Source organism: Nycticebus coucang, chromosome 9, assembly GCF_027406575.1.
Source record: "Nycticebus coucang isolate mNycCou1 chromosome 9, mNycCou1.pri, whole genome shotgun sequence".
NCBI lineage: Eukaryota > Metazoa > Chordata > Mammalia > Primates > Lorisidae > Nycticebus > Nycticebus coucang.
Genome location: NC_069788.1, coordinates 118,775,408 through 118,800,130, shown reverse-complemented (window position 1 = coordinate 118,800,130; position 24,723 = coordinate 118,775,408). Strand labels below are relative to the sequence as shown.

Sequence of the window (24,723 nt, the reverse complement as noted above, 5' to 3'; positions counted from 1 at the left end):
AGGGTCAGAGGATATCAAACTCTCACTTTTCCTAGACAATATGATCTTTTACCCGGAAAACTCCTGAGAGTCAACTACAAAACTCTTAGAAGTGATCAAGTAATACAGCAGCATCTCAGGATACAAAATCAATACTTACAAATCAGTGGTTTTTATATATATCAACAATAGTCAAGCTGAAAAAATAGTCAAGGACTCCATTCCCTTTACAGTAGTGCCAAAGAAGATGAAATATCTGGGAATTTATACCTAAGAAAGGACGTGAAAGATCTCTATAAAGAGAATTATGAAACTCTCAGACAAGAAATAGCTGAAGATGTTAACAAATGGAAAAACATACCATGCTAAGGGCCAGGAAGAATCAACACTGTTAAAATGTCCATACTACCCAAAGCAATATATAAATTTAATGCAATCCCTATTAAAGCACAACTGTCATACTTTAAAGATATGGAACAAATACTACTTTGTTTTATATGGAATCAGAAACAATAATTGATTCTCACTGGATAAAAGATCTAAATTTAAGACATGAAACTGTGAAGATACTAGAAGATAGTACAGGGAAAACACTTGAGGAAATTGGCCTGGGAGAATATTTTATGAGGAGGACCCTCTGGGCAATTGAAGCAATACCAAAAATACATTTCTGGGATCTGATTAAGCTAAAAAGCTTATGCACAGCCAAAAACACAGTAAGTAAAGCAAATAGACAACCTCTGAACGGAAGAAGATATTTGTAGGTTATGTTTTTGACAAAGGTTTGATATCTAGTATTTACAGAGAACTTAAACTAATTAAGAAGAAAAGGATAAGTGGTCCCATTTCATTGTGTGCAAGAGACTTGAACAGAAGCTTCTCTGAAGAAGATAGGCACATGGCCTACAAACACATGAAAATATGCTTATTATCTTTAATCAGAGAAATGCAAATCAAGACCACTGAGATATCATCTAACTCCAATAAGTGTAGGCCACATAACAAAATACCAAAACTACAGATGTAGGCATGGAAGTGGAGAGAAGGGAACACTTCTGCACTGCTGGTGGGAATGCAAGCTAATACATTCCTTTTGGAAAGAAGTTTGGAGAACACTTATGAAACTAAAAGTAGACCGACAATTCGATCCTGCAATTCCTTTACTAGGTATCTATCCAGATGACAAAAAATCATTTTACAACAAATATATTTGCACACGAATGTTTATTGCTGCCCAATTCGTAATTGCCAAGTCATAGAAGCAGCCTAAGTGCCCATCAACTGATGAATGGATTAACAAATTGTGATATATGTATAACATGGAATATTATGCAGCCATAAAAAAGATGGGGACTTTACCTGTTTTAGGTTTACATGGATGGAGCTGGAACACATTCTTCTTAGTAAAGTATTTCAAGAATGGAAGAAAAAGTATCCAATGTACTCAGTACTATTATGAAACAAATACATAATCACCCACACTTTCATATGAATGATAAAACACAACTATAGCCCAGAATGAAGGATGTAAGAGGAGGGCAAGGGAGGAGGGTAGCTGGGTGAAGAGAGGGTAATCGGTGGGATATCATCTATTGTGCATATTGCAAGGGTACATGTTGAATTTATTAAGAGTAGAATATAAATGCCTTAACACAACAATTAAGTAAGTGAGGTGAAGGCTATATTAACCAGTTTGATGTAAGCATTCCAAATTATATATAAAATCAGCACATTGTACCCCATAAATGCAGTAATGTTCAGTTATGATTTAATTTAAAAAATTCTCATTTATAATCTCATCCAAAAATAAAAATAAATGAATTCAAATGTAAAATTTATTAAAACAAAATATTCAGTTTCTTCAATTGCAGTAGCTCATTTCTAATGCCAAACAGCATATGAATAGCACAGATACAGAATATCCCTATTGTTGCAGAAATTTAGGACAGTACTAATCTAAAAGTCTCTCTTTCCCTATTTTATTCCTTCCAATTTAATTGTAGAAAAATAAACAAATGATTTGACTTATAGAATTTCCCACATTCTAGATTTTACTGATTGAATACCTATGGTGTCATTAAACATGTTCCTCTGTCCCATGCCTTTTCCTTACCCTGGTGGTTAGAACTAGAGACCAAGGCTCAAGACCCAGAGCTCAGTGGTTAGGGCACCACCCACATACATTGGGGCTGGCCTGGGCCTGTTAAACAACAATGACAACTGCAACAAAAAATAGCCAGGCATTGTGGTGGGTGCCTATAGTCCCAGCTACTTGGGAGGCTGAGGCAAGAGTATCACTTAAGCCCAAGAGTTTGAGGTTTCTGTGAGCACTGATGCCACGGGATTCTACTGAGAGTGACATAGCAAGATTCTGTCTCAAGAAAACAAACAAACAAACAAACAACAACAAAAAAAACCCAGAGACCAAAAGCTTTACTCCTTTTATGAGCAGAGGTTCCACCACATGCTCTTGAGCATGTATCTTGGAATATCAGGTCTCTCCTCTGTAGGGCAGAAATAAGAACAGTAATTGTGAGGTGGAGCATGATGGCGGACAGGACAAATGTGTAGCCCACCTCTCCCAAGTCAACAGGTGAGTGGAAGGGGGGTCTGGACCTTTTCCCCTTGTGGATTATTGGTGTGAACAGACAGCTGGAGATGCGCGGTGAATTGGCTGATTGCTATATATGAGGTGTAACTTAAAAACCACGGACTCTGTTGTAGAGATTTTCCCTGCTTTGTTGTGCTGGCCGGCAGGCCCCTCCCTCACGGAGGACAGCAGTTTGCAATTCCTGGCAAATCCCAAGTGAGGAAAACGTATTCCTGAGCAGAGTTTGGCACCCAAAAGGGGAGCCACTCAGAATCACAAGGAACTTAGCAACCTGATGGAAAATTGAAAGGAAGAGATCCCACCCAGGAAACAGACATTTTGAATTGTTGGAAATGGCGGGCACCTTCCCTCAGAATAACAGGAGTGATTAAATAGACCGGACCATTCCTGGTGGGGAATATTGGTGCGGGCTGGCAGTTCAGGCGGTGTGACAAAATTCCAGACTCAAAAGTAACACTCTGAGCCACAAAACTGAGTATAAGGTTTCCATGGGCTGCAGCTGCTGCGGCAGCCAGCACCCTCCCCCACAGCCAATTGCAGTTGCCAGTTTGCAGGAGAACTCCAGAGCAGAGTGGAAAGATTTGTGAAACATGGACTCCTGCACTGAGTTGGGAGGTCAGATAGGAGTGGTCTGGAACAGACCAGCTGAGGTTGCACAATAATTAGTAAAAAAACTTTTACAGAAACTCCAAAATGGCCATCAGCCAGGTAGGGTGGTTACGGTGGTAACAGTATAAACTGTGAATCGGGTATAAGCCTGGGAACCACTCACAGCGCCACCTGGTGTCCAGAAAGTATATTGCATTATAAATATATTCCTACAAAAGGTGATCCCTACGTCATATATATAGATGTATATTTCTACACACATACAAGAATAATATTTTTGTGGTTGGTGCCTTTTTTCTTATCATTTTCTTGGAGGAATTATCGTTAATTTTTATTATTTTTTTATATTTTTTATTTTTATTTTTTCTATTTTTAATTGTTTCCTTCTTCTTTTTTAACTTTTTTATGAACATCACTTTTTTTTCCTACCTTTGCTCTTCCTCTTCTTCCCTTCCTATGGTTTCTGAAAGTGCTAACATCAGATTTATAGAGGGTTTTTTGTTTGTTCATTTTGTTTGTATGTTTTTTACCCTTTTTCTTTTTTCTCAATTATTTTATGATTATTATTTTTATTGTAGTTGTTGTTGTTGTTGTCCATATGTCTATGTGTTTCTGATTGTTTGTGCATCTGCAGTCTTGTGTGTTTGGTAGCCTTTTTAATCTGTTTATTTGCTCATTTGGTCTCAATGAGTTTGGTGTTTCGACCTGCAATTCTGAGCTCCCAGCACTCCCCTCCATTCTCACTCTGAGGTCTGGAGGCCTGTCCCCCAGGAGTCCAGATTCTTGGATGATTTCTTGAGGGGTGTGGACAGGGCCTGGACTGCACCTGTTCAGTGCTGATTCTGCGGCATGGGAGTGAGTAGACGACAGTCAGCTGAGAAGGAACCACACTGGAGTGGCAGTGCCCCAAGGCGCACAGCAGCAGCCATTTTTGGCAAGAATACGGCCCACCCCCGGATATTGCAAAGCCACAACCCCTGTCTCCCTGGGCTACCAGAGGAGGCTTGGCATCTTCTCAGATGGTGGCCACTGAGGAACACATCTGGGACTGAAACACAGGCCTCGTGAGTAAAGGGTTTGCCTGTGGCAGTACCGGCCTGGTGGAACACAGGGACTAGAAAACGCATGTGCAGAGCTGGGAAATTCCCAGGATGGGGCTGACCCAGAGGACCGCTTTACTGAGCCTAAGATGCACCCAGCTCTCAGGAGATCATCAGCGTATAGACAAAGGAAGGCAGGAGGCTAGAGCTGACCATGCTATGAATACAAACCTGCAAGAGTAAAGACAAGGCCTCAGGGTCTTCTCTTCTGCAGAGGAATTTAGCAGGGACAGAAACAAATTCCCACAAAGTTGTTCTGTTCTGTCAGTAACATCAACCAGGGGCGGGGCTGGAACTGAGTGAACACACCCCAGCCTCCATCAAGCGCCCGAGGTTGTCAGGCCTCACCACCCTCTGCTGGATAGAGGCAGAGAGCAGTGGCCTGGCTGAGCAGATACAGATTTCCTTATGATTCAGGCAGGTACAAACCCCTGGAGTATCTGATCACGGGAGGCAACTGAGTCACAGCTCTGCGGGGCTATCAGTGACTGGTGTGACAGAGGTGCAAGGTGGGGAAGGAGGTGTCAACCTTCCAAGACTACTCTATTTGCTGGGTGGGGCCTCCTGACCTCACGGAGCACCAGAGCAAGTCATATTTGAGTTGTCACCAGACCCCTGTGATCCAGTTCCTAGAGACCTTTGAAACTCTCAAACCTGAGACAGGTGCTGACTGAGACAATTGATTTGGACCTTTTGAACAGAGCCAATCGCCTGAGGACTATTCACGTGGTGCCCTGGGTGTGTGGTTGTAGAAAGATTTGATTTTCCTTTACCAATTGTTGCCTGTGGGGGGGTGACTTAATTGCTAGTATTTCTCCACAGCTGAGACTTCAAACAGCATAAATGTTTCACTAGGGTCAAACAGAGACCAGCTGAAAACAAGACAGAAACACTTAGCCCCACCACAGCAAATAGGTCCCCAGTTTCTCAGGAGGTAGCACTGTACGGGTCCTCAAGAAAGCTCCAGGAGAAAAGTCAAATGGTGTAAAATAATCAGGGGGCAGAATCACCGGGAAAATTCTGGTAACATGAATAACCAGAATAGATCAAACCCCCCCCCACCAAGGAAAGATATGACAGATGTAACTGAACATCCTATTCATAAACAGCTGGCTGAGATGTCAGAAATCGAATTCATAATTTGGATTGCAAACAAGATTAATAGAATGAAGGAAAATTTGGAAGTTCAAATTCAAGCAGCAATTCAAAAGTCAGAATTAGAAATTCAAGGAGAAATTCAAAAGTTGTCCGAAGAATTTAATGAATTTAAAGACAAAACCACCAAAGATTTTGATGCCCTAAAGCAAGAATTTGCAACCCTCAAAAATCTGAAAAATACAGCAAATCCCTTGGTAACAGAGTGGAGCAAGCAGAAGAAAGGATTTATGACATTGAAGACAAAACTTTTGAATGCTCCCAAACTCTCAAAGAGGAAGAGATATGGAGACCAAAAACAGATCATTCTCTCAGAGAGCTCTGGGATAATGAGAAGAAGGCTAATATCTGCCTCATTGGAATCCCTGAAAGTGATGAGGTGGCCTCACTAGGCATAGAGGCCCTTCTCCATGAAATTATAAAAGAGAATTTTCCAGACATACCAAGAGATTCTGAAATTCAGAGAGCAGACAGTTTCAGAACTCCAGACGACTCAATCTGAATAAGACATCCCCCAGGCATACCATAATTAACTTCGCTAGTGTTAATATGAAAGAGAAAATTCTCAAAGCGGCCAGATGTAAGAAATTCATTACCTACAAAGGGAAGAATATGAGAATGACTGCAGATCTCTCTGCTGAAACTTTACAAGCCAGAACAGGATGGTCATCAACTTTTAATCTCCTAAAGCAAAATAACTTTCAACCCAGATCCTATATCCTGTGAAACTGAGTTTCATTTATGATGGAAAAATTAAATAATTTAATGACATTCCTATGTTGAAGAAATTTGTCATAACCAAACCAGCTCTTCAGGATGTTCTCAGACCTATCCTCCATAATGACCAGCACAATCCTTTACCATAAGAGTAAACTCACTCAGAAACTTTTGATCAAACTTTAACTTCCATAGTGGTGAAAGGATTAAAAATGTCCACTGGACTTTCGAAAAACTTGATACCCAAAATTTTACCAGACTTATCAATATTCCCCATTAATGTGAATGGCTTAAACTGTCCTCTAAAGAGGCACAGGTTAGCTGACTGGATACAAAAACTCAGGCCAGATATTTGCTGCATACAAGAGTCACATCTTACGTTAAAAGATAAATATAGACTCAGGGTGAAAGGATGGTCATCCATATTTCAGGCAAATGGTAGCCAGAAAAAAGCAGGCATTGCAACTCTATTTGCAGACACAATAAGCTTTAAACCAACAAAAGTAAGGAAGGATAAGAATGGTCACTTCATATTTGTTAAGGGTAATACTCAATATGATGAGATTTCAATTATTAATATTTATGCACCCAACCAGAATGCACCTCAATTTATAAGAGAAACCCTAACAGACATGAGCAACTTGATTTCCTCCAGTTTCATAACAGTTGGAGATTTCAACACTCCTTTGGCAGTGTTGAATAGGTCCTCCAAGAAGAAGCTGAGCAAAGAAATGTTAGATTTAAACCTAACTATCCAACATTTGGATTTAGCAGACACCTACAGAACATTTCATCCCAACAAAACTGAATACACATACTTCTCAACAGTACATGGAAAATACTCCAAAATCGATCACATCTTGGGTCACAAGTCTAACCTCAGTTAGACTTTAATAAATTTAAAGGAATAGAAATTATTCCTTGCATCCTCTCGGACCACCATGGAATAAAAGTTGAACTCAGTAACAACAGGAACCTGCATACTCATACAAAATCATGGAAGTTAAATAAACTTATGCTGAATGATAGCTGGGTCAGAGATAAAATCAAGAAAAAATTGCCAAATTTTTGGAACAAAACGACAATGAAGACACAAATTTTCATAACCTCTGGGATACTGCAAAGGCAGTCCCAAGAGGGAAATTTATACCACTGCAAGCCTTCCTCAAGAGAATGGAAAGAGAGGAAGTTAACAACTTAATTGGACATCTCAAGCAACTGGAAAAGGAAGAACATTCCAACCCCAAACCAAGTAGAAGAAAAGAAATATTAGAACCAATATTAGAACAGAATTAAATGAAATTGAAAACAAAAGAATTATACAACAGATCAATAAATCAAAAAGTTGTTTTTTTTAAAAAGGTCAATAAAATAGATAAACCTTTGGCTACCCTAACCAGGAAAAAAAAGAGTAAAATCTCTAATTTCATCAATCAGAAATGACAAACATGAAATAACAACAGACTCCTCAGAAATCCAAAAATCCATCATGAATATTACAAGAAACTTTATTTTCAGAAATAGGAAAATCTGAAGGAAATTGATCAATACTTGGAAGCACATCACCTTCCAAGACTTAGCCAGAATCAAGTGGAAATGTTGAACAGGCCAATATCAAGTTCTGAAATAGCATCAACCATATGAAATCTCCCTAAAAAGAAAAGCCCGGGACCAAATGGCTTCACATCAGAATTCCACCAAAAGTTTAAAGAGGAACTAGCACATATATTACTCAACCTGTTCCAAAATGTAGAAAAAGAAGGAGGACTACCCAACACGTTCTATGAAGCAAACATCACCCTGATCCCCAAATCAGGAAAAGACCCAACAAAAAAAGAAAATTATAGACTAATATCACTAATGAATACAAATGCAAAAATATTCAACAAGATCCTAACAAACAGAATCCAGCTACACATCAAACAAATTATACATCATGACCAAGTCGGTTTTATCCCAGGGTCTCAAGGCTGGTTCAATATACGTAAATCAATAAGTATAATTCAGCACATAAACAAATTAAAAAACAAAGACCATATGATTCTCTCAATTGATGCAGAAAAAGCTTTTGATAATATACAGCATCCCTTCATAATCAGAACACTTAAGAAAATTGGTATAGAAGGGACATTTCTTAAACTCATAGAGGCCATGCACAGCAAACCCACAGCCAATATCGTATTAAATGGAGTTAAATTGGAATCATTTCCACTCAGATCAGGAACCAGACAAGGCTGCCCATTGTCTCCACTGCTCTTTAACATTGTAATGGAAGTTTTACTCAGCACAATTAGGGAAGAAAAGGCGATCACGGGTATGCATATAGGGTCAGAAGAGATCAAACTTTCGCTCTTTGCAGATGTGATTGTATATCTGGAAAACACCAGGGATTCTACTACAAAACTTTTAGAAGTGACCAAGGAATACAGCAGCATCTCAGGTTACAAAATCAACATTTATAAATCGGTAGCCTTTATACAGACCAACAATAGTCAAGCTGAAAAAACAGTTAAGGACTCTATTCCATTCACAGTAGGGCCCAAGAAGATGAAATATTTGGGAGTTTATCTAACAAAGGACATGAAAGATCTCTATAAAGAGAACTATGAAACTCTAAGAAAAGAAATAGCTTAAAATGTTAACAAATGGAAAAACAGACCATGCTCATGGCTGGGAAGAAACAACATTGTTAAAATGTCCATACTACCCAAAGCAATATACAATTTTAATGCAATCCCTATTAAAGCTCCACTGTCATACTTTAAAGATCTTGAAAAAATAATACTTCATTTTATATGGAATCAGAAAAAGCCTCGAATAGCCAAGACATTACTCAGAAATAAAAACAAAGCAGGAAGAATTACACTACCAGACTTAAGACTATAATACAAATCAATAGTGATCGAAACAGCATGGTACTGGCACAAAAACAGAGATGTAGATGTATGGAACAGAATAGAGAACCAAGAGATGAATCCAGCTACTTACCATTATTTGATCTTTGACAAGCCAATTAAAAACATTCAGTGGAGAAAAGATTCCCTATTTAACAAATGGTGCTGGGTGAACTGGCTGGCAACCTGTAGAAGACTGAAACTGGACCCACACCTTTCACCATTAACTAAGATAGACTCTCACTGGATTAAAGATTTAAACTTAAGACATGAAACTATAAAAATACTAGAAGAGAGTGCAGGGAAAACCCTTGAAGAAATCGGTCTGGGCGAGTATTTTATGAGGAGGACCCCCTGGGCAATTGAAGCTGCTTCAAAAATACACTACTGGGACCTGATCAGACCAAAAAGCTTCTTCACAGCCAAGAACACAGTAAGTAAAGCAAGCAGACAGCCCTCATAATGGGAGAAGATATTTGCATGTTATGTCTCTGACAAAGGTTTAATAACCAGAATCCACAGAGAACTCAAATGTATAAGCAAGAAAAGAAAAAGTGATCCCATCGCAGGCTGGGCAAGGGACTTGAAGAGAAACTTCTCTGAAGAAGAGAGGCACACGGCCTACAGACATATGAAAAAATGCTCATCATCTTTAATCACCAGAGAAATGCAAATCAAAACTACTTTGAGTACCATCTAACCCCAGTGAGACTAGCCTATATCACAAAATCCCAAGACCAGAGATGTTGGCGCGGATGCGGAGAAAAGGGAACACTTTTGCACTGCTGGTGGGAATGCAAATTAATACATTCCTTTTGGAAAGAGATATGGAGAACACTTAGAGATCTAAAAATAGATCTGCCATTCAATCCTGTAATCCCTCTACTGGGCATATACCCAGAAGACCAAAAATCACATCATAACAAAGATATTTGTACCAGAATGTTTATTGCAGCCCAATTCATAATTGCTAAGTCATGGAAGAAGCCCAAGTGCCCATCTATCCACGAATGGATTAGTAAATTGTGGTATATATACACCATGGAATACTATGCAGCCTTAAAGAAAGATGGAGACTTTACCTCTTTCATGTTTACATGGATGGAGCTGGAACATATTCTTCTTAGTAAAGTATCTCAAGAATGGAAGAAAAAGTACCCAATGTACTCAGCCTTACTATGAAACTAATTTAGGGTTTTCACATGACAGCTATAACCCAGTTACAACCTAAGAATAGGGGGAAGGGGGAAAGGGAAGGGAGGGAAGGTGAGGGGGATAGAGGGAAGGGGATTGGTGGGATTACGCCAGTGGTGCATCTTACAAGGGTATATGTGAAATTTGGTAAACAGTCTGTGAAGCTGGTGAATGATGCCCCATGAATATATCAATGTATACAGCTATGATTTAATAAAAAAAAATAATAAATAAATAAACTACCTTGAGATACCATCTAACTCCAGTAGGATTAGCCCATATCACAAAATCCCAAGACCAGAGATGTTGGCCTGGATGTGCAGCACCTCTACACTGCTGGTGGGAAGGCAAATTAATACATTCCTTTTGGAAAGATGTTTGGAGAACACTTAGAGATCTAGAAATAGATCTGCCATTCAGTCCTATAATTCCTCTACTCAGCATATACCCAGAAGTCCAAAAATCACATCATAACAAAGATATTTGTACCAGAATGTTTGTTGCAGCCCAATTCATAATTGCTAAGTCATGGAAAAAGCCCAAGTGCCCATCGATCCATGAATGGATTAATAAATAGTGGTATATGTACACCATGGAATATTATGCAGCCTTAAAGAAAGATGGAGACTTTACCTCTTTCATGTTTACATGGATGGAGCTGGAACATATTCTTCTTAGTAAAGTATCTCAAGAATGGAAGAAAAAGTATCCAATGTGCTCAGCCCTACTATGAAACTAATTTAGGGTTTTCACATGAAAGCTATAACCCAGTTATAACTTAAGAATAGGAGGAAAGGGAGGGGGGAGAAGGAGGGTGATTGGTGGGATTACACCTGCAGTGCATCTTACAAGGGTATATGTGAAACTTAGTAAATGTAGAATGTAAATGTCTTAACACAATAACTAAGAAAATGCCAGGAAACTATGTTAACCAGTGTGATGAAAATGTGTCAAACGGTCTATAAAACCAGTGTATGGTGCCCCATGATCACATTAATGTACACAGCTATGATTTAATATTAATAAAAAAATTAATTTAAAAATAGAACAGTAATCATTGTGATGACTAAATTAAATAATTGATATAAAATGCTTAGCTTGCAACATGGGTTTAGTATATAATAGTTATCATTTACAGTATTATACTTGTTATTAGGTAGTGATTCTCAAATCCCAGTGCATCAATATCCTCAGGGTACATAAATGAAGTTTTCTGGGGATTCTAACTCAGTAGGTTTGTGCCCCCCCACCTCTGTATTTGTAATAAATTTTTAGACAATTCTGATACATTTGTAGGTTTGGAAATTGATGCCTTTGTGATGCGTCAAGTTGGCTAGGCTGACATAAAAGTTCTGAGAATTCCCTTTCTATGAATGATATGTTTCCTGTTAGGGCCGAGTAACAGCTTCCCTGCAACTGGGAACAGCAAGTCTGGGGAGACAAGACTCCAGGCATCTCTGGCCGGTGGGATCTGCCTATAATCATCCCTTAGAGGATACAGGGAGCCAGCAAGGGACTTCTGAACCCCAAGAGGAGGACAAAAACAGTGGAAAACTGGCAAGTGGTTGCATGTGTTCGAGCGACCTAATCACGCTGGCGAACGTAAGTACAAGCAGCAGTGAGACTGCAAACCAGAAAGGCCTTACCTGTGAACTGTTTCAGTGTTCTTGAACTTGGCACTCAGTTGAACTGCCTTGGGGAGAGCTTGAGCAGGAGTGTGGAGAACTTTGGGCATTGTCTGGGGCCCCAGACTGAGCCAATGAGCTGGGCGCAGGAAGCCATTGTGAAAGAACTGCCCCGGCAAGCTCTGCCCTCAGGGTCTCAGAGCAAGGATCGGGTGGGTCAAAGTAACCTACTGACTGAGCTGCCTTACAGCCTTAATCCTTAGTGGCAGAGTGAGATGGTTTTGGCACACTGGAGCCTTGGGCTATTGCCCTGGGTAGAGTGCTGTGACGTCACAGCTCATAGCAACCTCAAACTCCTGGGCTTGGTGCCACCAAGACCTCCATAAGAGCTGTGCAGTGACCCCCGACCAGTGACCTGCACCCACCGGGCCTCCACATTCCCTGACCAGGAACTGCGGGAGGCACACAACCCTGCGTCCTCCCTCCTGTGTCCTCCCAGCTTCCACACTAGCCCGTTCATCTCGACAGGGACTCTGGTAGCTGTGTGCCCTTTGGAGCCCTCCCTGCCTCTGCGCAGAGCTCTTCTCCTGGCCAGAGACTGCTGGAGCCTTGGGCTCTCTGTGCCAAAGTCACTGGGTGCCTGGCACTCCCAGAACCGTGCACACCACCCCCAGCCCTGTTGCTGGATCCGGGTGTGTCACAAACAGGAGCTGCTTCAACAACCAGAACTCCCTAGCTAGAGCAACCCCAGAGGAACTACACTGGGTCACTCCCTACAAAGATCCAGCAACAATAGAGTGATCCCGCTGCGGTCTAATCTTGGAGAGACACCTCCCCAACTCTGAGGACAGCCAAAGGCAATGGTGAAAAACAATCATGAGGCAAAATCAACAGAAAAACTCTGGCAATATGAATAATCAGAGTAGATCAACTCCCCCAAGGATCAGTGGGGCAGAAACAGCACAAGACCCCATGCACAAACAAATAGCTGAGATGTCAGAAATTGAATTCAGGATCTGGATAGCAAATAAGATCAAATTAGAATTCCAAAAGTTATCTCAAGAATTCAATGGATTCAAAGACCAAATGACCAAAGATTTTGACACATTGAGACAAGAAGTTGCAACCCTCAAAGATCTGAGAAACACAGTACAATCCCTCAGTAACAGAATGGAGCAAGCAGAAGAAAGGATTTCTGACATTGAAGACAAAGCTTTCGAATGCTCCCAAACCCTCAAAGAAGAAGAGAAATGGAGAGCAAAAACAGACCACTGTCTCAGAGAGCTCTCGGATAATTTGAAGAAAACCAATATTCGTCTTATAGGGATCCCCGAAAGTGACGAAGTGGCTTCACAAGGCACAGAGTCTCTTGTCCATGAGATTATGAAGGAGAACTTTCCAGACATGCCAAGAGATTCCGAAATTCAGATAGCAGACAGTTTCAGAACTCCAGCATGACTCAACCCAAATAAGACATCCCCCAGACACATCATAATCAATTTCACTAAAGTTAATGTCAAGGAGAAAATTCTGAAAGCCACCAGACTAAAGAAAACCATTACCTACAAGGGGAAGAATATTAGAATAACTGCAGATTTCTCTGCTGAAACCTTTCAAACTAGAAGAGGATGGTCATCGACTTTTAATCTCCTAAAACAAAATAACTTTCAACCCAGGACCCTATACCCAGCTAAACTGAGCTTCATTTATGATGGAGAAATTAAATACTTCAATGACCTTCACATGTTGAAGAAATTTGCCATGACTAAACCAGCTCTCCAGGACATTCTTAGACCTATCCTCCATAAAGACCAGCATAATCCTCCACCACAGAACTAAACCCACCCAAAAAATTTTTGATCAAATTCCAACTTCCACAGTCGCAAAAGGATTAAAAATGTCCACTGGTCTCTCGAAAGGCTTATCAATACTCTCAATTAATGTGAATGATTTAAATTGTCCTCTAAAGAGGCATAGGTTGGCGGACTGGATACAAAAACTCAAGCCAGATATCTGCTGCATCCAAGAATCGCATCTTACATTAAAAGTCAAATATAGACTCAAGGTGAAGGGATGGTCATCTATATTTCTGGCAAATGGAAAGCAGAAGAAAGTAGGCATTGCAATCCTGTTCGTAGACGCAATGGGCTTTAAACCAACCAAAATAATTAAGGATAAGGATGGACACTTCATATTTGTTAAAGGTAATACTCAATATGATGAGATCTCAATTATTAATATTTATGCACCCAACCACAATGCACCTCAATTTATAAGAGAAACTCTAGCAGACATGAGCAACTCGATTTCCTCCACTTCCATAGCAGTTGGAGATTTTAACACCCCTTTAGCAGTCCTGGATAGATCCTCCAAAAAGAAGCTCAGCAAAGAAATTTTAGATTTAAACTCAACCATTCAACATCTGGACTTAACAGACGTCTACAGAACATTTCATCCCCCAAAAACTGAATACACATTCTTCTCATCAGCCCACGGAACATACTCCAAAATCGACCACATCCTAGGCCACAAATCTAACCTCAGCAAATTTAACAAAATAGAAATTATTCCTTGCATCTTCTCAGACCATCATGGAATAAAAGTTGAACTCAATAACAACAGGAGCCTGCATAGCCATACAAGAACAGGGAAGCTAAACAACCTTATGCTGAAGGATACCTGGGTTATAGACGAGATTAAGAAGGAAATCACCATATTTTTGGAACAAAACAACAATCAAGACCTGAATTACCAGAACCTCTGGGATACTGCAAAGGCAGTCCTAAGAGGGAAATTTATAGCACTGCAAGCCTTCCTCAAGAAAACGGAAAGAGAGGAAGTCAATAACTTAATGGAACATCTCAAGCAACTGGAGAAAGAAGAACACTTCAACCCCAAATGCAGCAGAAGAAAAGAAATAACCAAAATCAGAATTAAATGAAATTGAAAACAAAAGAATTATACAACAGATCAATAAATCCAAAACCTGGTTTTATGAAAAGATCAATAAAATAGATAAACCTTTGCCAACCTAACCAGGAAAAAAAGAGTAAAATCTCTAATTTCATCAATCAGAAATGGTAATGATGAAATAACAACAGACCCCTCAGAAATTCAAAAAATCCTTAACTAATACTACAAGAAACTCTACTCTCACAAATATGAAAATCTGAAAGAAATCGACCAATACCTGGAAGCACGTCACCTACCAAGACTTAGCCAGAACGAAGTGGAAATGTTGAACAGGCCTATATCAAGTTTTGAAATAGCATCGACTATACAAAATCTCCCTAAAAAGAAAAGCCCAGGACCAGATGGCTTTACGTCAGAATTCTACCAAACATTTAAAGAAGAACTAGTACCTATACTACTAAACCTCTTCCAAAATATAGAAAAAGAAGGAATATTACCCAGCACATTCTACGAAGCAAACATCACCTTGATCCCCAAACCAGGGAAAGACCCAACAAGAAAAGAAAATTATAGACCAATATCACTAATGAATATAGATGCTAAAATACTCAATAAGATCCTAACAAATAGAATCCAACAACACATCAAAAAAAATTGTACACCATGACCAAGTGGGATTTATCCCAGGGCCTAAAGGCTGGTTCAATATACATAAATCTATAAATGTAATTCAACACATAAACAAACTTAAAAATAAAGACCATATGATTCTTTCAATTGAGGCAGAAAAAGCTTTTGATAATATCCAGCATCCTTCATGATCAGAACACTTAAGAAAACTGGTATAGAAGGGACATTTCTTTTTTTTTTTTTTTTTAATAGAGACAGAGTCTCACTTTATGGCCCTCGGTAGAGCGCCGTGGCCTCACACAGCTCACAGCAACCTCCGACTCCTGGGCTTAAGTGATTCTCTTGCCTCAGCCTCCCGAGTAGCTGGGACTACAGGCGCCCGCCACAACGCCTGGCTATTTTTTGGTTGCAGTTTGGCCGGGGCCGGGTTTGAACCCGCCACCCTCGGTATGTGGGGCCGGCGCCTTAAACTACAGCAAACCCACAGCCAATATCGTATTGAACGGAGTTAAATTGAAATCATTTCCACTTAGATCAGGAACCAGGCAAGGTTGCCCATTGTCTCCATTGCTATTTAACATTGTAATGGAAGTTTTAGCCATTGCAATTAGGGAAGAAAAGGCGATCAAGGGTATCCACATAGGGTCAGAAGAGATCAAACTTTCACTCCTCACAGATGATATGATCGTATATCTGGAAAACACTAGGGATTCTACTACAAAACTTTTAGAAGTGATCAAGGAATATAGCAATGTCTCAGGCTACAAAATCAACACCCATAAATCTGTAGCCTTTATATATACCAACAATAACCAAGCCGAACAAACAGTCAAGGACTCTATTCCTTTCACAGTAGTGCCAAAGAAGATGAAATATTTGGGAGTATACCTAACAAAGGACATGAAAGATCTCTATAAAGAGAACTATGAAACTCTAAGAAAAGAAATAGCCGAAGATGTTAACAGATGGAAAAACATACCATGCTCATGGCTTGGAAGAATCAACATTGTTAAAATGTCCATACTGCCCAAAGCAATATATAACTTTAATGCAATTCCTATTAAAGCTCCATTGTCATACTTTAAAGATCTTGAAAAAATAATACTTCGTTTTATATGGAATCAGAAAAAAACTCGAATAGCCAAAACATTACTGAGCAATAAAAACAAAGCTGGAGGAATCACGCTACCAGACCTGAGACTGTACTATAAATCCATAGTGATCAAAACAGCATGGTACTGGCACAAAAGCAGAGAAGTAGATGTCTGGAACAGAATAGAGAACCAAGAGATGGATCCAGCTACTTACCATTATTTGGTCTTTGACAAGCCAATTAAAAACATTCAGTGGGGAAAAGATTCCCTATTTAACAAATGGTGCTGGGTAAACTGGCTGGCAACCTGTAGAAGACTGAAACTGGACCCACACCTTTCACCATTAACTAAGATAGACTCTCACTGGATAAAAGATTTAAACTTAAGACATGAAACTATAAAAATACTTGAAGAAAGTGCAGGGAAAACTCTTGAAGGAATCAGCCTGGGTGAATATTGTATGAGGAGGACTCCCCAGGCAATTGAAGCAGTATCAAAAATACACTACTGGGACCTGATCAAACTAAAAAGCTTCTGCACAGCGAAGAATATAGTGAGTAAAGCAAGCAGATGGCCCTCAGAATGGGAGAAAATATTTGCAGGTTATACCTCCAATAAAGGTCTAATAACCAGAATCCACAGAGAACTCAAACGTATTAACAGGAAAAGAACACGTGACCCCATCTCAGGGTGGGCAAGGGACTTGAAGAGAAACTTCTCTAAAGAAGACCGATGCAAAATCTACAAACACATGATAAAAAGCTCATCATCCTTAATCATCAGAGAAATGCAAATCAAAACTACTCTGAGATATCACCTAACCCCAGTAAGAGTAGCCCACATAACAAAATCCCAAAACCAGAAATGTTGGCGTGGATGTCGAGGGAAGGGCACACTTCTACACTGCTGGTGGGAATGCCCACTAATATGTTCCTTCTGGAAGGATGTTTGGAGAATACTTAGAGACCTAAAAATAGACCTGCCATTCCATCCTATAATTCCTTTACTAGGTTTATACCCAGAAGACCAAAAGTCACAATATAACAAAGACATCTGTACCAGAATGTTTATTGCAGCCCAATTCATAATTGCTAAGTCATGGAAGAAGCCCAAGTGCCCATCGACCCACGAATGGGCTAGCAAATTGTGGTACATGTATACCATGGAATACTATGCAGCCTTAAAGAAAGATGGAGACTTTACCTCTTTCATGTTTGCATGGATGGAGCGGGAACATATTCTTCTTAGCAAAGTATCTCAGGCATGGAAGAAAAAGTATCCAATGTATTCAGCCCTACTATGAAGCTAAATTATAGCTTTCACATGAAGGCTATAACCCAACTATAGCACAAGACTATGGGGAAAGGGCCAAGGAAGGGGAAGGGAGGGGGGAGGTTTTGGTGGAGGGAGGGTAATGGGTGGGGCCACATCTATGGTGCATCTTAGAATGGGTCCAGGCGATTGCACTAATGTACACAGCTATGATTTAATGATAAAATAAAAAAAATATATATATATTTCCTGTTAGAGTGAATGGCAATGGATCTTTTGCAAGAGTTGGAAGATGAAAGAGAGGTTGCAGTTACTTTTTAGCATACACACACTCACGTACTTTCTCCCAGGTACTCAAACATAATCTCAATGCTATTGTGAAGGGATTTTGCGATTGTAGTTAAAAGTCCCTAATTAGTTAACTTTAGACTAATCAAAAGGGAGATTATCCTAGTTGGCTCTGCCTTTATCAATTAGAAGCTCTTTTTTTTTATTTTTCAAGACAAGGTCTTGCTCTGTCACCCAGGCATAGTGGGCAGTGGCATCATCAGAGCTCACTGCAATCTCAAACTCCCAAGCTCATGTCCTCTTGCTTCAGCCTCTCATGTAGCTGGGACTATGGGCACCCACCATGATTGCCTGGCTTTTTTTTTTTAATGTAGAAACAAGGTCTTCCTATGTTGTTGTCCAGGCCAGTCTCAAACTCAAAACCTCAAACAATCCTCCTGCCTCCGCCTCTCAAAGTGCTAGAATTACAAGTATGAGGTACCATGCCTAGCCAGGAAGGCCTTTAAAAGAAGGCTTTGCCCAGGCCCAAGCTGGCTTTGCTAGTGAATTTTGTCATATAGTTAAAGAAAAACTGGCTGGATGTGGTCTTACTCTTGCTAGGCTGGGCTCAAACCTGTGAGCTCAGGGCAAACCACCCACCTTGGCCTCCCATAGTGCTAGGATTACAGGCATGAGCCACTGCGCCCAGCCTCCCACTATGAATCTTGAACGTGCAATTTGAACTTTTACATTGTTATACAAAAATCGATTTAAATGATAACACTTAATGTTTGATTGTTCAAATTCCCTGGATACTAATTTAACAAAACCTACAAAACAGTTCCTATCCTTTGATTCTGTAATCCTACCTCTAAAGAAGTAAGAAATAGAAAGAAAATAATGTAAAAAAAAATAATTTCTATGAAGCATTTATGGCAGTAATATTTAAATAGTAAAAGAATTATCAACTAACCACTCCAGAATGATTTCTAAGTCAGTGTTTCTCAAAGTGGGGTCTAAGGACACAAGATCACCTGGGATGCTTGTAGAAATGCAGATTTGGGGTCATACTTGGAACCCAGAACCAGAATCTGTGAAGGGAGCCTAGGAATGGTCATTTTATCTAGCAGGCCGGATGACTGGTTCCTGTTCTGAAGTTTGGGAGCCACTGAGCAAACAACAGACCAGGAGAACATTTGGAGTACTAGGGAGAGTTCCAAGCAGCAGACCTATGTAGGCATAGACATGAGAACAGGGGATAATGATAACTACAGAGAGAACACCAACCCTCCAGGCAGTGTCTCAATGTGTTTTCTGTTGTTTATTAACAGAATATCTGAAACAAGTTAATTTATGGAGAAAAGCAATTCATTTCCCACAGTTATGGGTGCTGAGAGGTCCAAGTCAGGTCGAGGTGCTTCTTGCTGGTGGAAACTCTCTGTAGTGTGGGGCTGAGCTTGCTAAGATGCTAGCTCATATCTTTCTTCTTCCTCTTCTTACAAAGCCACCATTTCTGCTCCCAAAATAATCCGTTAATACATTAACCTATGAATGGACAAATCCATTCACTCTGGATCTAATCACCTATTAAAGGCTCCACCTCTCAATACTGCCACATTGAGGAATAAGTTTCAAATTGAGTTTCAGTGGGAACATTCAAACCATAGCAGGAGGCAGTAACACCTGTAATGAGATGCTCATAGGGCAGTGGCCACAACAGCATATAGGACTAAAGTCATTGGCTGTTCGTAATGTTGTTCTTTGTTCTATAAATTGTTTTTAACATTCCTCGGGACCATAGTTTTCATTCATTTGTCAGACTCCCAGGAAAGTCACTGGAAGAGTTAACAGAACACATACAAAGACGGTCCAGGACTCTCCCCTCAAGCCAGTCCTGCCTGGCTGTTCCCCCTTCCTCTTTTCTCCCTTGGACCCTCAGTTCTGGTGACTAACAGGCCTTGTCTGCCTTGGATTCTGTCCAAGTCCTAGCATCCCGTAAGCATTGCCCCACTGTGTCCTTGCCAGTGAGTAGGGATGTGGTCCTCCGTCAGTACAGTGCTGACCACACATTTTGTGCATCAAATAAGGTGGGTGGGGAAAAGAGCTTAGCAGGCAGCTTCCTAGAGACTGGAGACTGTTGAGTATTTCCTTTTCAGGATGTGGAGGAGAGACAGGTCTGACGGGATGTGCTGAGCTTCTCAGGCTCCCAGTGGGCTTACTTCCCCGAGGGCTGATCCCAGAGGCACAGAACTGCCACCATCACTCCTTCCCACAGCAGCCTCTTTCCTGGAACCAGCAGAGGCATTGTTGCCGGGAGCCTTGGAGTTTCTTGCCAGGATCTGTGTGTGTCACAAGATACTACTGTCCAGCCAAGGTTGACCAACAACCCCCAAGAGGGCCGGGCAAACACACAGGATCCCAGGCCAGCAGGTACATGTGTGGAAGGGGAGAGTCCTCTCTACTGTAGAGTAGCTGGGGGTATTGGAGTGGCCAGGCTGAGCCCAGAAACATACCCAAGGATTCTTTCTTGCCACTCTGGGACCCTAAGGGAGACTACAAACTCCTTTCTAGCCAGCTTGTCTATTCCTGGCCCTGAAATATCAGGGGTCACCCCTTCCTGCTATCACACAGCTGACCCCTGTAGGTGGTACCCAGTCTTCAGCAGCCTTGCAGGGTCCAGAAGAGGGAGCCCCTTTTCCAGAAGGGAGATCAGGCTCAGCAGACTTCCTGTAGGACATCAGAGTGGGTGCTTGGGAACTGTCACTCTGCTCCCGGCCTCCATCCAGCCCACCATCATCTCACTGCCACCTTCAGCCCTTTCACCGGTCTCTTCTGACCCCTTCCCATGGGAAGAAGTGCTCAGAGAGTAGATTGAGCACTCTCCAGGCAGTGATCTGGCCTCTGGAGGGAGGGAGAGCAGAGGAGGGAAAGGGCAGAGAAGATACCTGGCAGAGGTTATGACTTGCATGGTAGACCTTTGATCTTTCATTCCAAAGTATTTTTTTTCCTTTGTTGAGACAGTCTCACTCCTTTTCCCAGGCTAGAATGCCATGCCATCAGCCTAGCTCACAGCAACATCAAACTTCTGAGTTCAAGTGATCCTCCTGCCTCAGACTCTTGGAGTAGTTGAAACTTAAGGCACCCACCACAGTGCCCAGATAGTTTTTGTATTTTCAGTAGAGAAAGGGCCTCACTTTTACTCAGGTGGGTCTCAAACTCCTGTGCTCAAGCAGTTCTCCCACCATGGTCTCCCACAGTGCTAGGATTACAGGCATGAGCCACTTCAAAGTATTTTTTGAGTGCCTATTATGTGGCAAACACTGTGCTAGGGAGCTACTGTAGGGGTGAAGGGAAAATTTTTCCTTCATGCTCTGAAGTTTCACTGAAAAATCAATCTGCAAAAAAAAAAAAAAAAAACAGATTAATTGTAGAAAAAACATACAAATATATTATTGTGCACACAGGGAGAGTCACGGAGTGATTTTCCCATATCCCACTGGGGTACAAATGCATATACACCAGACTCTCAGGGGAAGAGAGATGGTGATGTGCGGATGACTTTAGGCTGCTAGGGAATTATTTTTAGGGTAATTCAATGTCATTTGAGGACACAGAATGGACAGTTGTCTGTGACAAATGTCTGTCCAGGTTTGTTGACAGATGTCAGTCTTATTGTGATATAAATTCAGTTAATGGAAATTCGGGGAAGGAACTGGAGATCACTGTTTTCTTTTTTGGGAAGGTGCAGACTTTAGCAGATATGGAACTTAAGAAAACAACTTCATCCTTTCTTTGCTCTGGGTGACACTGAGAGCTGAGATGCAGGAGTTGGGGGAGAAGGACAGAGAGACGTCACAGCTGCTGCTTTAGTTCAGCATGTCAAATGCTGTATTTTGGGGGTATCAGTTTCTGAACCTCAACACTGCAACCATGAATAGACATGACCCTGCCCTCATGGAAGTTGCAGTCCAGTGGAAGAGGCAAAAAAACATAAGCAAAGTCTTGAGGTGACATAATTAAATTGTAATGATGTGATTTATTTAAAAGGAAATTTCAAGTTCATTGGGGCTGGGATTCAGTGAGTGAGGAGCAAAGTCCTGTGGCATGAAGTGGTTTGAGGAGTGGGCAGGGGCCAGATCAAGCCAGGCAAGTTAAGAGACTTTAAGTTTTGTCTAAGACTTATGTGAAATCACTGGAGGGTTTTAAGTGACACAATCTTATTTAAATGTTCAAGCATCACTGTGGCTGCAAGTCAGAATAGTCTGGAGGGCAAATGTGGACTAGAAGGGAGAATGTAGGAGCCCCTGCAGTGTCCAGTGAGCGAGGATGCTGGCTAGGACTCATGGATGGAGTGCAGAGAGAGAGAGAAGTTTGGGGATTCGCAATGTATTTGGGAGTTGTGTCTAGGGGACATCCTTAGCCAGGCATTGTTGTGGGCGCCTGTAGTCTCAGCTACTGGGGAGGCTGAGGCAAGAGGATGGCTTGAGCCCAGGAGTTTGAGGTTGCTGTGAGCTATGACAACATGGCACTCTACCCAGGGTGACAGCTTGAGACTGTCTCAAAAAAAAAAAATTAGAGGACTTCCTGATGGGCTGGAGCAAGGAAGAGGGAGGAATCAAGAATGAATCGTACATTTCCAGTGTGAAGAACCACAGTGGAGAAACCTGGTGGGAGGGAGGGAGCAGAGAACAGGAACAGGAACAGGTTTACTGGTCATCAGGCTTGCCCTGCTTCCACAGTCAAGAAAGTCATTATCTTACGTTCCTTCCCTGTCAGCCTGTAAAACCTCACTTTCATATGTGGTTAATCTGTGGTTGAGCCCAGTGAGTCAGAAGTCAGGGCTAAAAGATAATAGAAAGGAACCAGTTTGCCATTTGGGGCCTTCTGTTCCCAGGCTCCAAGGACTCCCAGACATCAACCCCTCCCAAACAACTCATCAAGGCCTCTGTGAGCCATGTTGGCAACAGCTGCCAGGACAGGATGCTCTGACTCTGAGATGTTTTGTCCCATCCTTAATCTCCTATAAGCCCTCCTCCTTTTCTCAAAATTGCCTTTTTCAGTGCCCTGCCCTGGGTCAGCTTCTAGAAGGGGTGGTAACCAGCAGCTGGGACCAGAAGCTGGGAAGCAGGGAGAATTTGACTTGATGCTCCCTGAAATTTGGTTTCAGCTCCCAGCTGGTACGGGCTCGTTAGTACCCTTCTCTGGGAACTGTCTTTCTCACTGCAAAGTAGTGGGGCAAATCCTACCTTTCTTTTCTTTTCTTTCTTTCTTTTTTTTTTTTTAATTTTCTGAAAATTTTATTAGGTAATTTTTCAAACATACAGTACAGTTGAAAAAATTATAGTGATCACCCAGACACCCACCACATACATTTTATAATTTTCTTCTTTACATGTAGGGAATTTGTTCATAGGGAGGCCACAAGTTTTGTGTGCCCCTCATCACAATGACCCCAGATTCCTGTTGGGTGTGTTATAAACATAGGAGCCATTCTTTAGGCCCCCTGCTCTGAGCACAAAATCCTGTCTTTCTTTTGGGAGTTAGGAGTAGGGACTTTAGGGCAGAGCCTGTGGCTCAGTGAGTAGGGCACCAGCCCCATATACCAAGGGGGGTGGGTTCAAACTCGGCCACAGCCAAACTGCAACAAAAAAATAACTGGGCATTGTGGCAGGCGCCTGTAGTCCCAGCTACTCTGGAGTCTGAGCCAAGAGCCTCACCTAAGCCCAAAAGCTGGAGGTTGCTGTGAGCTATGGTACTCTACCCAGGGCAACATAGTGAGACTCTGTCTCTAAAAAAAAAAAAAAAAAGGAGTAGAGACTTTAGTGTTAGTTCAAATCTCAGCAGTTATGTGACCTTGGGCAGGCCACCTTGATAAACTGCAGTTACATCAACTATCAGATAATTGAAATAATAAACACCTTTGCTATAGGACTCTTTTGAGGATTAAGTGGGATTATAGAGGTGAAGTGCCTCATAACCCAGAGGTGAAGATACATACTAGTTAGTATTACCATTGTCATTGAACACTTTAAGGAGACCATCCATAAGGAGGCAGGTGTTCCAAAAGCTAAGTGGGAAATTACAAGATCCGGGATAAGGAGCCTTGGTCTACACATCCCAAACTTTGAACAACACATGGACTTTAGGGTAGCCTCTGCAGAGTTAGATGACATGGGGCATGTTCAGGGTGGTGTGGCTGTAGACTGCCCCTACAGAGTTAGGAAAGTCCAAGGCAAACTGGATACGTAACTTCATAATTTTGTATTTGCCTCAGTGTCCTCATCTGTAAAATGGGAATAAAAATTGTGCCTAGCTCATAGAGTTGTTGTGAAACTTAAATTATTTATCTTTTTAAACACTAAATATGTAAGGTGTTCAGAAGAGTGTGTCAGGAATTGGCTCTTGTTCATATTTCAGTAGTTGTTAAGTTCTCATCAGGATGTGTCCTCCAGGGGAAACGTCTCTTTAGGGGAATGGACACTTCTCTCTACTGCAGAAGAGAAAAGGCTGAGTAGCACTGGGACAGTGACAGTTCACAGGCTGAAAATTTTGGGAAAAGGTACAAGGCAGAAAGATTAATCCTACCATATTAGAGCTTGAAAATGAAGCTAGATATTCACAAAATTCAATCATTTCTAAATTCCAGACATCAGATGTTGTCCT

At 41.2% G+C, this 24,723-nt stretch overlaps 1 non-coding gene across 1 annotated transcript; it reads right to left on the bottom strand.

The window, feature by feature from the left end:
- Nucleotides 1-23,450: 23,450 nt before the first annotated feature.
- On the bottom strand, nt 23,451-23,584 carry LOC128595244 (small nucleolar RNA SNORA11). Its single transcript, XR_008382888.1, has one exon. It is a non-coding gene; the product is annotated as a small nucleolar RNA SNORA11 (small nucleolar RNA).
- Nucleotides 23,585-24,723: the final 1,139 nt, after the last annotated feature.